Here is a 16200-nt window from a genome sequence, read left to right on the forward strand (position 1 = left end):
GAGGACTTGTCAGGTTATGAAACGTTGTGGGAAGGGTAAGGGAAAAGAATAATGTGCAACAGCAAAAAGTTAGGGAAGAACAAATAATCACATCATTGCAAGGTCTATTCAAGCCAGAAATCACCTTTTCACTGGCACTTCAGAGTCACCTTTAACGTACTTTGTGCTCCGTTCTTATGTTATTCTCTTAACACTAGAGAAGTCATAAGCACAGTCTGCATAAGAAAGCTGTCAGTTCAGAGGACATGAGAGGGTTTGTATGCATGCTGGCAGAACAAAAAGTGTATTTGATGTTTATGGTTAAAGGGAAAAAAAAAATCACCTTTTTGCTTTTAAATCACCTTTTTGACTTTAAGAAACTTTAGTAATTCCATTTTTTGTGGGGAATCCCGGTCAGTTCCCAACCCGCATCAGGAGGCCACAGGTGCCCTGCTTGGGCAGCTGGGGGGAGATTCATTCTTCCCATCCTCTGCCTACAGACATCCCAGCAGCTCCATCACATTTATCTCGTCCATGATTTACCTGAAGGAATTGTGCAAACACAGATCTCCCAGGACATGTCCTGTAAGCTGTGATAACAGCCTGGTTTGTTCTAGCTACAACTCCTGCATGGATGGTATTACTTCAGACCTCACTCTGCGGACTCTAGGAGTGCAGTAATTGCATGCTCTCCCCAAGAATATTAAAACCTGTATAAATACTAACCAAGTGCAGGGCAGCGTTGTTCCTCTCATCGTATGCCACGTATCCTATTAGGCATCACGCAGGTCTTGTGTCTTGTTTGGATGGTTTCCTTCTGCAGAAGGCAGGTGGAACTGGGAAACTGGAGGTCAGGTAACCAGACAATGTAAATAATATTTTCTCCTCCTTTTTTTTTGGAAATTAGGGTTTTCTATATAAGAGAATGCTACAATAAAAGAAAATTGAGGGACACCTGTAAACAGTCCTTTAAGAAAATAAGCACTTTCCCATCCCAAGAGAAAAACAGGATTCAGCAGTGTAATAAACACTAATAAATCTCTGGTTGAGTAACTGACTGTTACTAATTTAATTTTTTATCATTTCTTTTATTTTTTTTTGAGAATTGAAATTATTCATACATAATAGTGATTTGGAATCCTAATTCCAGTTAGTTTTTCCCTTAAAGATGGTTCCTAATTCTAAGCAGGGATGAAGCTCTGTGGGGGAAATTTCCACTATAGGTGCTTCTGAAACGTGCTCACAGAATAAACAACAGTAAGCAATGCTCAGGTTAAAGCAGTTACGTAGATTCTAAGGTTTCAGGATTAGAAGAGGAATAATAATGCAGCTCCTTGTTTTCAAAGGAGCAAAATGAACAAGTGGAAAAAATCTGGTCTTCAATGACAGCAAAGCTTCCTATGAATGATCACTGTAGCATACCTCAGGTTTCTAAAGCAGCTGTTGATAAATGACACCAGAAGGTGTCTTTTGGCTAGGAAAGCTGCCCATTTTCATCAAGATTATGTTCTGAAACCCCTGCAATTATATTATACTGCTCTTGCACCACTCTGTGGAATTTTGCTTTTTATTTCCTACAGCTTCATGCAGACTTAAGCAGTTTGGCCTCTTTATTAAACATAAGCATCAATCTGCAAAAAGCCCCTTGATTGTCTAGACAAGTAGTTGTGAAAGTCAGCTTTGTTTCGTTGACTCTGAGTCCCTGGGGATGCGGACACTGCTCCTTCTGTTCTCATCTGTCAATACTTCTGGGCCAGAATTTTGGATTTTTTTTTTTTCTTCCCTTTTTCCCCCATATCTGCCAATTATTCTTGTTTTGGAGTCCAACAGAAAAATGTTTCAGTGCTGTTTCTTAATACTTTTTCTTTTTTAATAAATAAATGCCAGCAGCCTGGAGCTTATGAGCAGTTCTACAGTAATAAAAGGATGTACACAGCAGGCAGTACTCAATTTGCAAAAGAAAAACAGATTAACATTTCAGGTTTCTGAGGGCTTTTTGTCAACAACAGTGCATTTAAAAACATCAATCTTGTTGTAATTGCATTATCAGTGCATTCTCGGCTGATTCTTTGGCTGATTCCCTTAATATCATGGAATGGAAAAGTAACTGTGGGAAGGCTTTTTAATATATATTAGAAGTGATAGCCTTCTAACAGGATCACATTGATTTAACCATTCATTGTTTCTGGGGCTGGAAAGAAGTGAACACAAAGGTAAAGGCATGAGACTGAGCACCTCCAGCTACAAAAACAGGTACCAGGATAGATAATGGGCAGAGATGCCTGGGTCTGCTCATCCCTTTGCAGCAGCTTCATTTCCTACAAATACTTCCTCTGAATGACATGGCAGTGCAGAGAGGCTGCTGCCACACTATTCACTGGGCCAAGAGTTGGGTATTTCCTCACTTCCTTCTTAGACAGTTTCCCCAAATGATAAATTTTTAGCTATGCTCATTCTCCTCTCAGCTTTCACCTGACAAAGAATAGATGCTCCTTTTTAAGGATTCAGCTACTTTTGTTTTATAGGAACATAAGCCTGGGTCTGATTTTATGCTAATTCACATAGGCACTTCTGATAATTTTGTCTTATGTATATTTATTAGGATATTTTTTTTCTTCTACCATCATTGGATTTGTTTTGAACACAAAGGTCAGTTCCTACACCAATATAAATCAATGTAACTACATTGATTGCAAGGATTACAGCATCTTTCATTAATTCCAATTGCCAGAGATACTGCAGCTGTCTCTCAGAAGAAAATGTGTACATATACACATACACATTCTGATTTAAATCACAAAGAAAAAAGAAGAATTCTATTCTGCAGAATATTATTAACCATGCAGTTTAGTCCTACTGATGTTAAACGACAGAACAAGATCTCAGCCACCCATCTCCAAAGATTGCTGTAAGTCCTTCCCCTATGCAGTTCCCACTCTATATAAAGGAGAGCCCTGGCTCTTGCACAGGAGAACCAACCATCCTCAGGTAAAACCTCCCAACTGAGTCTCCTTCTCATTCAGATTCAGGCACTCCAAAATAAATTCCTAATGCTCATTTGTTTTTAATGCTCTGTTCACAACAAGGGTAGGTGCATGCTTTCTTTGAGATGTAAATCTATATGGAGAAGGAAAAAGAGCATTAAAACAATGCATAGCGTTATGGCATTAAATGGGAAATTGTCTTTAAAAACCACTCCTGGCACAAAGGTGTATCTGTGGTTGCACAGACATCTTTTCCCTGCTTTCCAAGTAGTTTCCAGTGTGTACAGTTCTGTGCATACAAAAAACAGCTTCACATGAAACTGATAATTCTCTCCAGGGAAAGAGAGGCATCGCCTTCAGCCAAAATGGGTTTTTATTAAAAACAGAATCTTCCTTGTCAGGCTGCATCGCTCTTGCTGGACTTGAGGGATGCCATACAATGATGTCAGGGTTGCCACATGCTGATAATGACATCCATGCCTGGTGAAGAGATAGAGTAGTGAGAGCACCTGGTCGATCTCTTCGTCTGCAAACCAATGTTTTCACTCGGTTTTGTGTGATAAGGAGGCACCCATTTTGGTGGTTGAAAAACACTGAAGGAAATGAGGTGCCACACTTGATAACAACAGCCACTCACAGGTCTGTGGGTGGTGGAGAGGAAGTCCAGGACCTTAAGAGATGTTTTAGATACTCTTAAAATATTAGATGTACATATCTGCTCTTCCTCTTACCACAGCAATGGACCATTGGTACAGGTTTCAGCTGAGACTGGGACTCCTTTGGCTGGGAGCATCCTAACACATCTCTTATTGCAGTAAGTAGATGGGTCTGCAACTACATCCTGGAGTAGGTCTGGTCTCTGATTCTCCTGACTCCTGCTCTGCTGCCCACAGCCCCTTTGGAGCTTTGCAACCAATGACACGAAGTGCCTACAGGTCCCACACAGCACTCAGCATCACTTCTCTGCCAATGGAGGGAAATACCTGTGTGCTATGCCTGGAGTGGTGGCAACACCTGAGCTCAGCACTCAATGTACTCTCTCCCTGCTTAGCACAGTTCTTTTAGTTTGTTGCAAACAACACTGGAATTGTGAGACACAGCAAGAGACCACCATAAAGAATCCCATACTACCACAAAGCAAAATGCACTGCACTCTCTGGTTTAGCAGAGCATTTGCCAATATTTCTCTAGCCAGTGTGTGTGACAATCCCACATGCATAGGCATTACTGTCCCTTGAATTCAATGAATCAGCCTTGCATAAGAAAGATAATTTTTTTCTGATCTGGTTTGCTCAGTCTCTGGAGCTGCAAGTAAGGCAGTTGTCTTTAAAGGAGAGAAGCAGGCTCATCAAAAAGTCTTCTGCCTTCAACGCTTTCTTCAGAAGAAATGGACTGTCACTCTGGGAGCATGGATGAGAGCGAATCATTGGGTTAAAGCTGCACATTCAATACTCAACACCGAGTGCCCAAGCTGGTATTTAATTTTTCTTTAGTGCCTTTAACCTCTGGATCATAATTAGAATCATAACGTGGAGATTAATTGTCACAACACACATAAAGTTCCAAATAGCCCCATTAAGCAGATGCATTTTACAGCATGCCTCGTTCCGGTACTGAAGGAAGGGTAGCAGGGCAGCTCCCCAGGCATTCTGTGCCTGCCATCCAATGTTTCCCCACCCTGTGCTGGGTATTTTTGGCAACTTTTAAATCTTTACAGGTGCTGTTATTGAGGTGTCAGTTGTAACGGAGAAGACGACAATATTTCATGACATAAAAATACCCCATAATCGTCTCAGATGGTTGACAGTATTGCTGTTAGGCATAGCTGAACTCTTCTTCACATCACAAGAGACTGAGGCTTTCCCTCTGCTCCATGCAGCCCCGATATAATCCCTTCTGATTAGAGCCTGTTCTCTTTGATGCTCCCCTTTGTCATCTGCACACTGGGAGAATTGCTCAGTATTGAGTTACATGCTTTGTGCAGGCTGCAGGGTTGTCTTCTTTAACCTGGAAGCAGAGCTGTCTGTGCCCGAGTGGTGATCGGATTCTGACTTCTAGTAAATCTTTGATTAATGAAGCTCAGGTAAACAGATTAGTCATTAACCTTTGCTTCCCATGTTAAGATTACTTATTGATGCGGAGTAGTGGCGCTGCTCCTGTGCTGCCAGGGGTGGGAATCTTGCTTTTCTTCAGACTTCAAGAAACTTCCCATCATCTAACGAGTCCTCCCTTTCAGCTCTGGGGTTCTGAGAGCTGCTGCTCATACAGGGAGCCATCTGTTTCCTATGGGATCTCAAGCATCCAGAGCTTTTCAATGCAAATGTCAGCAGTAGCCAGTGCAATACTCACGTGTCCTGCTCTGCACAGTTGCTAAACAACAGTCAGTGAGGGCAACTCAGCTGAGGCAGAGGGAAAATAAACACAAAGCCAGCCAAATTTTCCAAATCACTGTACACTGTGAAGCCACTGCTGTGCAATAAGTTTGTGTGACAATTGCCTCACCCCTTGACAAAGGCCAAACCTTTGGTGACAGACCAGAAACTCCCAGCAAAATACCCATGCCTGGAGACAGACAGAAGGCTGCTTCAAACCCATTTAAAACTGCCTTAATTCTGAGCTTTCAAATTAGACACTGATCTAATTCTTCATCTAATATAGCAGACACTTCTTAAATCCGCAGACATTTGCGCCAGTTTTGAATGCAGAGTTACAAAAGGAACAGAGAGGCGAAGCTTCATGTTTTCTCACAAACCAAGCTTCATGTGTGCTGCTAGATTTGCATCTTTACACCCCTGTCTTCGCTCCTGTTTCCAGCCCCACGATCCCCTGTGCACACAGCTATTAGCAGATGGAAATCTAGCAACATGATCCATAGGCTCAGTTGGGTAATCAAACATTTAATTGCTAACAATTATCCATTAACGCTTATAAATTAGGTTGCCAAACTGCTTCTCCAGACTACAAATATTTGCATCCAGGCTTGTCTGTAAAAAAATGGAAGATGTGTGTAAAAAGCTATAGCACAAGGACCAGTGCAGACACTTTCATCTGAAACAGAATATGCAGACATTTGCAGCATCAGAAAAGTAACTAGGAAATTAGAAATGAGTTGAGGGAACCATGAAAATGCAGTCTTAAGTCAAGTCTGAAGTGTGATTGCTTTCTCTCTCCTTCAGCCTCTTCCTCCTTTTCACCCTTCTGTCTTACTTCTTCCTCTGGACTGCCTTGCACCTTGATCAAACATTTGCCTAATCCTAGGAATGTATATTGGTTAAGAGGGCTTATCTTATTCTGAATTACTTCCTGGTATTAATCATGATATTTTATGACCTGTCATGCATCTAGGAATGCTTGCTTGTTAGAATAAAGCATAACAACATGATTTCAGTTAACAGTTCAGAGATAAACATGTGCTTTCTACTAACATTCCCAACTGGAGAAACTCTAATCCTCTCCAGCAAGAACAAACTACTGTGTTATGTAGAAAATGTAAACCTATTTTATAAAAGGGTTCCAGTTACCATCCTGCTAAGTCAGTTTTGCCTTTCCATAATTGCTTGCTTTTTACAGTCTACTTTATTAAATTGATGTGGTTATGCCCATGTGACCTCTCTCTTTGCTCACAAAGGAAATGTTGGAGTGGCATTCCAGACACAGGGATTTCAAGGCTGCATTTAAGTTAGTAAATTCAAACATATCTGGAAGCATTCCCAGGACTAGAACAAAACTGTTTATACAGTGAACTTCTAAGCTGCTCCCTGGCATGAACTTGGCCCACTTCATCTCCTTCTCTCTCTGTATGGTCCTTGGGCACAGCGTGGCTGGGGTCTGGTCCTGTGGGCAGCACACAGCCAGTTCCCGCTTTGCTGGAGGATAAATCAACTTATTCTCAAATATATTGGCTATCCTCCATCAGCTGGATTTGATATTTGCTCCTGAGTGTGTTTTATTTACTTGATGAAGCAGAATTTGACTTTAGTACCCAAGCAAATGACTTTCTATGCAGAATCACATAGATTTGAGGAAAATATCGCAGATGACAGGGAGCTGGAATCAGCTACTGTCAAGCTGCAACAACCAGAAAGATCAAGGCAGTAGAAGGGCAATACAGGAAATATAATGACAAAGTGAACAGCACAATTGGGAAGGTACAAAGGAAAAGCGCTCACCCATCTCCAAAGATCTAGGCTCACAGGGAAAACTCCACAAAGGAGGGATCTCCAACCAGTGATCCCACCCCAGTGGCAGTCAGACCTTAAATGGGGTCTAAGGGAGGTGCAGCCAGGCTCCATCCCTTCTGGTCATGCAGCTGAATTGCCTTCACCTGTGCTCCCAGGGCAGACTGGGTCCTTTCCCAGGTGCTCAATCAGTGGTTCAGGCTGTGACTCAACAGTTACCATATACGAGTACAGTAAAAAGCCATGAATGTGCCACCTTAAGCTCCCATTCACAATCCTGTCTGTGTACCTGTTTGGGTCTGAATGGTGCAAAAGCTGAGCATAGCCCAGACAGGGGAAGCAAGGCCACAGCTGAGATCTAATGTCTCTTGTTGCACTGTCAGGCTCAGATAGTGCCAGAGGAACTGCAGAAAGAAGAGGGTGTGACAGTTTAATGGGGTTTTAGTAAAATATGATATATATATTTTAATTTCCCTGAGTGTTTTATTCTTTTTAAGTAACTCTGAAGGGATCATCTAATTCTAAAGATAAGCCATGTTTAGTCACCAGTCCAACACACTTGCCAAATGAATAGAAAAAGCTGCTGAACACAACACTGAGAATGCAGGGGAGGGTCTCTCTTCCCTCTCTTTCATATATTTTTTTTTTTCTTCCTTGATGCCCAGGATGGTTCCATTAGTCCTGCAAATATTAATTCTCTGTGCAAACAGAGTCAGGTAGAAGAGGATGTAAATGGAAAATTAATTGAGAAGCAACACATAGACTCGTGTTACAGTGTCCTCAAGCAGAAGCAAGTCATTGACTTCTTGTCCCCTCAAAAGCCCTCTTACACACTGAACATGGTGCTGGGCAGCTGGGGACTGAAGCCATGCACACCAGCTCTTTGAGCTGCACCTAATAATCAACTGTTCTTTTGTTTTATTTTTCTTATTGCAGGTTTGCTGTTACAGAGTCGGGGTCCTGGTGTGGATGTTCTGTGTTAGCAATTACTTCTGCTGTGAGTGGAACATGAGTGTGTATGTGCATATGAACAGTACTCCATTCATTTAAACCAGTGTGTGTTTTCCCCATGTTCTTCCTAAGGGGAAGGGTGAGCAGACCAAGGATGAACTAGTGAAATGCCCCCCCTTACATATTAAACAAACTGGTTTATATGTATATCAGCAAACCTCCGAGGGAAAGTCACACAACTGTACAGCTTCGTTGAGTGGGAAAGAAATTGGACAGAGGTGGGATGCATTGCCTGGGAGATCTCCTGTCCCAATGAGAAGCTCCAGCAGTGCATCCCACCAGACCACAAACCTTCACTCCACAAGCACAGAGTGACTTCAGGCACAGCCAGAGCAGAGCCATTGCCCTCAGTTTGCTCACTGCCTGACCCACATCCCACCGAGGAGAGCCATGGAGCAGGGCCTGCTCGTTGTCTGAATTATAAAGCAAGTGGAAGTGGAGACCTGCTCCCCTATAGGCCACTATTCCTAATGTAAAGATCAGGCTTTCCTCAGCTGGAAGGTTGTTTGTAACCCGCTCTGGTTCACAACAGTCAAAAAACCTGATTGACTCCCAAAAAAAACCTGTTTGTTGTAGAAGGAGATGGTGGTGGTTTGGGAGTTCCATGCCAACCTTTGGTAATAGAGCATGTCCATTGATCGATGAATCTTACTGCTACATCTGCTGCATAGATTGTCCACAGATCATGTAGTTGTTCAAATAATTCGCTGTAGATGTGCTTTTTTGAAAAAAAGAATTGCCTTGAGCAGTTCATCTCAATTATATGTAATCTGTGTTATTTTGACTACACTTTTTTGATGACATAGTGATGCGGAGTTGTTGGTTTTGTTTTTTTTTTTACGCATTCATTAGAAGAGTTTTAGATTTCTGCATTATTATATTTGCAGGTAAGAATTTAGAATTTGGTTTCAGTTAATAGACTTTCAGTTCAGAAGAGAAAACAGATCACTCAGTCTGCCTCATTAAATGGCACAGGCCAGAGGTTTCGGGCAGTTCTTTCCCCCATACTGTGCTGCCTGAGTATTTGACAAAGCCGTATCTCCTAGAAAATTATTCAATCTTTTTCAAGCCATATAGAATTCTCTTGCTTTTCATAAAAAAAAGTAATAAAATTAAAAAGAAAAAAAAAAACAAAAAACACAGATGTTCCCATGACTTTCCTCTCATTAAAATAATTTGCTACAGTATTCCTGGGAAACTAATAGAAGTGGCAGAGAACAAGAGCGGAATTTGTAATTAATTTTTATGTGCCTTCTAATATTTTCTCGGCGAATGTTTCAAACTTACCAGAGAACATTTGGGTTGCTGCTATCCTCCAATAGCTTGATCCATTATACCTGGATTAATGGCATTGTCTGTCTAGATAATTTCTTAGGTAAGTGGACAAAAATAAGCCTCCCCAGGTGGACTGCATTTTCCAGGACTGGTCTCTCTCCTGACTGTAATTGTGGAATAGGACAACAAGTGTTTGCCTCAATTATCTCAATAAGATGTTTAAATTTTACTGGGAAATATCCTGGATTTATTTGCTCATCCATAGGTTATCAGAGAGAATAAATGGGGCACAATGCTGGAACCGTGCGAGTGAAATTTGTGCCCCTTATATCTCAAGCAGTACTTACTGGTCTTTTCTGACATCCCTGAGGTTTATTTTAAAGAACACATCAAGTTAGGACTTGTTTCCACTCCTCTTGAAATGATGCTAACTCTCCTTCTCAGCCTTACTGTCAGCACCCTGATTCTCTTTTGATTCACCAAAGAAAGGAAGAGGCCATGTCTATGACATGCTTAGTATGAATTTTCTAAATCCTACATTATTTCAGGATTTACTTGACTAGATCAAAGGTTTTTTCCTATTTATTCTGGATATAGCCACATTCAGATATTGTGGCTATAGAATTTCTGGAGAAAAGACCAGCTGATTAGAAGGACTTTGCTTTTTTCTCTCAATTTCCCCCTCCCCCCCCCCAACAGCAGTCCAACGTCTTTCTGAGATGTCTCCCCTTACTTTTCCATTTCCATTTTCACTCTTCCACTCAACACAGTCTCTCCACACTCAGCAGCCTGCAAGCACTGATGTAAAGTCTTCCAGTAAATGTCTCATTTAAAGAGAGAGGAAGCCTGAATTAAACAGGGCAGGAACTCTTGCTGGCCTGAGCTAATGGAGATGTCTTTTAGTGAGATGTCAGCTCCGGGCAGCTCAGCTCTGCCATGACAAACCTTCCCCCACAGTTTAACTGTGTGTGAGTGGTGATCAAAAGCTCTGTGATGGTCTTTGGGCTCAGCTGTGGATCATTTCTAGGTGTTTTTTTTCTCAGGCCACAGTTATGATTTCACATAGGTGAATGGGAACAGCAGGGAAACACAGTTCTGGAACATGGTGTGGCTCAGCCCAAAGCAGGGTAGAAGCCCTATCTGCTTGGTCCAACCTTGCTAATAAATCATGTTAAATCCTATAACCACTGGAAAATATGAAAGTATCTGTGTGATAGCTGTGAAAGACAATTTGATGTCTGAAATGTGAAGTAATTCTACTTGGTGTAACTGAAGTCTGATTTTGGTACGCTGTTTTCCAATAGCTGGAAATTTCATTATCGTAATACTGGTCCTCTCTAGTCTTTAAAAAAGAGCATCTAGAACTGGAAGATGATGTGCTGGTAGTGATTCATCGCAGTTATAGTGTTGGAGCTTTTAAAAATGAACGCTGGTATTGGAGGTTCCAAAAGAGGTGCCAGCTTTTACCGTGGAGCGATTATTATGGGAATGAACAATTTTTCTCGGGTGGTGTCTGCCATCATTAGACAATCTTGTAAATGGGAACATTTCAGAAGTGACAAAATGTTAAATAATAATAATGATTTTTAAAAAAGAGTTAATTAACTCAAGGCTTCTTTCCTGAAGTGCATACTCTCAAACCACCCGTGTACACTAAAAGCATTACTTCTAATGCTTTTTTTGGTGCAGCAAACCTTCTTGTCTTTTTACACATACACCCAACAATTTTGTTACAAGTTTTGTTCTTTATCTTGCAATCCTGGGGCCAGGTAAGAATTTAATTGCTGTTTTGCAGGAGAGGAGACAGGGCAGTTGTGCAGCCACTTCCCACTGCATGATACGGAACAAATGGCAGAAGGGCAGAGCTGATGGGGAAGCAGCAGTGCCCTTTGCTTCCCTGCCCTCTGCTTCTCCCTTCCTCCCTGGTTCTGACCTCTTGCACCAGGAAACCTGCAGATTGCTCTGCTGCTATCCTGCCTGAGAAACAAACAAACAAACAAATGGAAACTCCTGTCTGAGCATTAATGTATAACTCAGAGGCTCAGGAAAACTAGGGAGAGTGTAAACAAGGCAAGAGCATGTTTGCTGTGTGCACAGGTTGCATTGCCCAACACTGAGGGAAGTAAAACATGAAAGTTACACTTCCTCCAGACAACATGGGTGACAAAAAGAGGTTTAAAGGCATACTTGCCCTCCCTCACCTTCCTCTCTGTTTTCCCATGGCTGCTTTCCTTTAGTTCAGTAAATAGTTTACAATTAAATCTCCCAAAGTTGGAAAAGGTTGCTGCATTTCTACATTTCTCAAAAAAGAAGAAAAGAATTGCCAAATGAAAAATGAGAATGGCATTGCAAAGGATATGCATAGAGGAGAAAGGGCTTTGCAGCCAGGGCTGGGCATGGGGTTGGCCCCAGTCCACATTGCACCACCTGCAGATGGTGCGGGAGTTTTGTCCTGGAGGCAATGGCTCACCCTGCACAGAGCACAGGGTAATGTAACTCTCAGGATCTACCTTCATTGGAGGAGCAGGATTAACCCACATCACCGTCCATCACTGCATTCCTGAAAAGAGTGGGTTAATAGTTCAGAAAAATCAATAGACAATTCCTGTGATGGGAGAGCAATCCTGGAATAACACAGCATATTTTCCTGCCAGCAATACTCTCACATTTACTAGGAGAGCAAAAGCTGCAATATCTAATTCTGACATGAAATTCAACATTCTCCACCTCCTCTGCTTGATTTTCTATTGAGGGTGCAGCTGATGGTGATGCTGAAGCAAACAGTGAGGGCTGGGCTGATGTCCTGGGCAGTGCTTGCAGCAGGGTTTGTGCTCACTGGCTGTATGTCCCATCCCCAACCCTGCAGCTGCTTACTGCAGAGCCCAGAGTGGTGAAATGCAGTGAGTGTCCCAGGGATGACCTTTTTCACAACCTGGCTTGTCACCCCTCATCTCCTCCTGCCCATTTTTTCCCCTCTCATTGTCTGACCAGAATATACAGCAGCCAATACGCTTGGGATCCATTAGGAGGGCTGCAGAAATGGTTTATATCCTCACTTTTCTGCTTAGGAAATGGATAGGATCTGATTTGCAGGACTCTCAGCGCAGCATCCCGCAGGCGGCCAGGAGGCAGAACTCCTGGAGATCAGTCAGTCACTGGGGAACTGCACGAGCTTGTGCAGTTAGAGCAAAGAACATCACTAAGGCCAGAAGGGAGGATCAAGATCTGACATTTTGCTTTAAGCTGAACCCACACACCTACACAGGATCACCCCGTGATCCCTCCTAGCCCTCAATTCCAGCCCTGCTTGCTCCAGTGCACACACTGGTTTCACTCAGGAGCAGTGACCACTAAAACATGATGTCTTATTAGTGGTGATGCAGTGGCACAGGCTGCCCATGGAGTGGTGGGGTCACCGTCCCTGGCAGTGCTCCAGAACAGTGGAGATATGGCACTGATGGATGTGGTCAGTGGGCATGGTGGGGTGGGATGGGATTGGACTTGGGGATCTTAGAGATCTTTTCCAACCCTAGTGATTCTGTGATTAACAATACATATGCAAATATATCATTTGTGGCTATCTCACTCTGTCCGTCTGTTTTTACCATAAAATTAATCTCATCACCTTTTGAATTAAGAATGTGTTTTAATTAACCGAGGAGCAAAACATTGGGCTGACCATTTATAACTTTATTTTCCTGAATGAAAACAATGCTGGCCAAATTCACTGTACACCATCACCTTAATTACCTGTCCCAGACAGCCCCTTTCCTACATAGTAGCAGTTTATCACAGCGTAACACAAAAACTCTTCCTCTAAAAAAAAACTTTAAATGCTTCTGAGATTCAAACCGTAGATTGCTTGTGCAGCTATAATCTTAAAAAACATCTGCTACATTTGTGTGGTAAAGGAAGTCTCTTTAGAATACAGCCTTTGATTTCTATAAAAGACAAATCAGGCCACATGTTTTTGTTTTGAATGCTTCTCATCACAAGAGGAAATTTTCTGCAGCTTGGAATTTTGAAGGCAAGAAAAATGTATTTATTTTTTTAAACAAAGAGCGTACAGAAGAACATCAACAAAACTCCTCGGAAGTGTTAAAAACTGTTCCTCTATCATCTTTAAAGAAACACTGACAGTTGCCTGACCCAATTTTTGATCTGCCTTTCTGTCTTCAATTTATCTGGGTCATATCATGTCCTTGATCCAGGCACGTAACTCCCACTGACATCTCAGACCTTTGGAGGTTCACCCATCATTAGCTCTCGAGCCGCTAACAGTGCAGAGCTGGAGGTTTCACTGGGCTTTTCTTTATTTGTCTCTTAGAGAAAGTGTGTTGATAGCAGTGGTTTGACAAACTGGGTTTGACACCGGTGAGAATTGAAGGTAGGAATCGATGCTGCCTCGTGGCCCGCTGAGTCCAGAACAGGATTTTTGCCTGATTTCTGAAATAGCTATTTTTTTAGAAACCATTACAAAGTGAAAGCTGCCACTTTTTCATGGGGAACACTTCATTTTGGATTTTAAATCTGTGCTTTGTTCTTCCACCTTTATCTGCTCTCTGTTCTTCACTGCGATTCCAGAGTTCACTTTTGCCAACTCTTTTTGAAGGATCTTTTTTTCACCAACCACCCCAATGCTTCCTGCTCTGGATCTCTTCTCTTCCTCCTTCCCTCCAGAAACCTATGGAAAGCTTTCAGCCAAAATGAATCATAGAATCACAAGATGGCTTGGGTTGGAAGGGACTTCAGGGACCATCAAGCTCCAACCCCCCTGCTGCAGGCAGGGCCATCCAGGCCTGCATCTGAAATAGCTTGACCAGCAGAACTAGGAAAGCAAATTTCTGTCTGTATTCACCACTAATGTGACTACACCTTGGGTACTGTGTTCAGAAATAGCCTCTGTTTATCCTTCTTCTACTCAACCGCAGCAAACCAGACATCAAATCCCACCCAGTGCAGCTTTACACCTCAGTGTGGCTGCATTGGGCTCTCAGTGCTTCCCTTGTTCATGGCACAGCTGGGGCAGGAGACTGCAGGAGTCCAGCAGCAGAGGTTAGCCCAAATTGGGATGCAGAATAAGAGGTGCAAACCTGTAACCCCACCTGTAATCCATCCAGCTAATTCCATAGCACACAGGTCTGAAGCACAATCTGAATTGTCTTTTCCTGATGGAATATGAACCAAATGAGTTGTCAGTATCTCTCTTTTAATGAACTTTTGATTACCAAGATTATTTCTGTGTTTGCATTCTAGACACATATTTTTACAATGGTTTGAAAGGCAAGAGCCGGTGTTCTGCAAAATGATATAGCTAAATAACTATGATTAACTTTTAATAACTCAGATCACCAACCTCATAGCAAATCCCTTACATTTTTGGAGGTCTGTCAAGCAGGTCTGACTCAAAAGCATCCTGCTGATAGCAGCTGTGACCTGGAGGACATCCTTTCAAGTGATAACTGCTGTCAGTGAGGAGAGAAGCAAAGAGAGCAGAAAGGCGCTTCAGCCTTCTGAAAGGACAGCAGGCTCTGGTTCATCTAAAGGTTTACTATGGGAGAGGATTATCATCTTTTTGTGTGTAGAATGAAAAAAGTTCATGGAGTTACACTTTGGAAGGTGGGGAAGCTGTCATGTGTTCAGTCATGCACAGTTCTGACGGAGGTATACCAGCCTCTGAGCAGAGGGCACAATGGGTCAGAGCCCTCCCTGAACTCCCTGCACCCTGTTTTCCCTGTAGAAATTGCTTATCCAACAGACCAAGTTCCTCCACTCCATGTTCCCCATGCATCTGTAAGAGAGAGAGCAGTGCAAATGCAGGTTGCAGTCTGCGGGTAAAGAATGGCAGATGCTTTTCATTACAGCAAAGGAGCCTCTTGTGCAATTAGAGAGAGAGATTAAAAAAAAAAAAAAAAAAAAAAAAAAAGCACAGAATCACTGCATATTTACATAGTTGTGAAATTGCTTTTCTGATAAAGAATCAGATTTGCAAACTGCCTGGTGCAGTTCTTTTTCTGTGATCATGTCTTCCCCTTGCTCCCAGTTGCAGTACTCCTTGTTGCAGACACTCCTCTCCTTTGTACCCTCATCTGTGCCATGCACAGAGAAGAGATTCTCATTTAAACCCTTGTCTGAAGTCAATGGGAATGCATGGAAGGAGTCCCAAAGACTTCAGTGCATTTTGGGCACTGAGCTCTGGGTGCACTGTGGATTCTCAATTTTGCCAGGTTTTACCTTCAATTAACAAATGTGCAATTTAGCAAAGATTCACTAAATCTTTTCAGGGCTCCAGATCTCATTCTGACCAAAGTTTGTGTTGAGTTTCACAGATTTCTGAAGAAACACCGCATCAGTAAGACTTCCAGCTCTCCTTGTCAGTTACAACACCGAGTTATACAGTATTTCTCCTTTTTTGAATATAAATAATCTCATTTCTCAACCATAAAGCACACACATGTGAGGGTGAGTTGACTGTTTTTGGCCTGCTTAAAAAGAGGGAGGAAGGTTTCCACAGTCCCCTACGTCAGACTTTTTGCCTTTTATATTCAGAGATGGAGAGGACAAGAGCAATTCTCTTCCGAGGAGCTCAGGTCCCAGCAGTTCCATTGCAACACCGTGACTCAGCACCTGGCATGTGATCTCTGTCCCTGACACAAGCAGGGTGAAGAAAAAAATGAAATCTCCAATGACCCCTTGAGCAACGTGTCGTGATGACAGTTCATCTACCAACGGTACTCTGTGGCTTTGTATATTAATTAAGTAGTGAATTAATT

The 16200-nt window shown here is 42.3% G+C and overlaps 1 long non-coding RNA gene across 1 annotated transcript; it reads right to left on the reverse strand.

Moving 5' to 3' along the window:
- Positions 1 to 3002: 3002 nt before the first annotated feature.
- On the reverse strand, positions 3003 to 7217 carry LOC149915600 (uncharacterized). The gene is made up of 2 exons (XR_016471984.1): positions 7133 to 7217; positions 3003 to 5947 (listed from the first exon to the last, which is right to left on the reverse strand). It is a non-coding gene; the product is annotated as an uncharacterized LOC149915600 (long non-coding RNA).
- Positions 7218 to 16200: the final 8983 nt, after the last annotated feature.

Source organism: Phasianus colchicus, chromosome 17, assembly GCF_987193195.1.
Source record: "Phasianus colchicus chromosome 17, bPhaCol1.hap1.1, whole genome shotgun sequence".
Taxonomy (NCBI): domain Eukaryota; kingdom Metazoa; phylum Chordata; class Aves; order Galliformes; family Phasianidae; genus Phasianus; species Phasianus colchicus.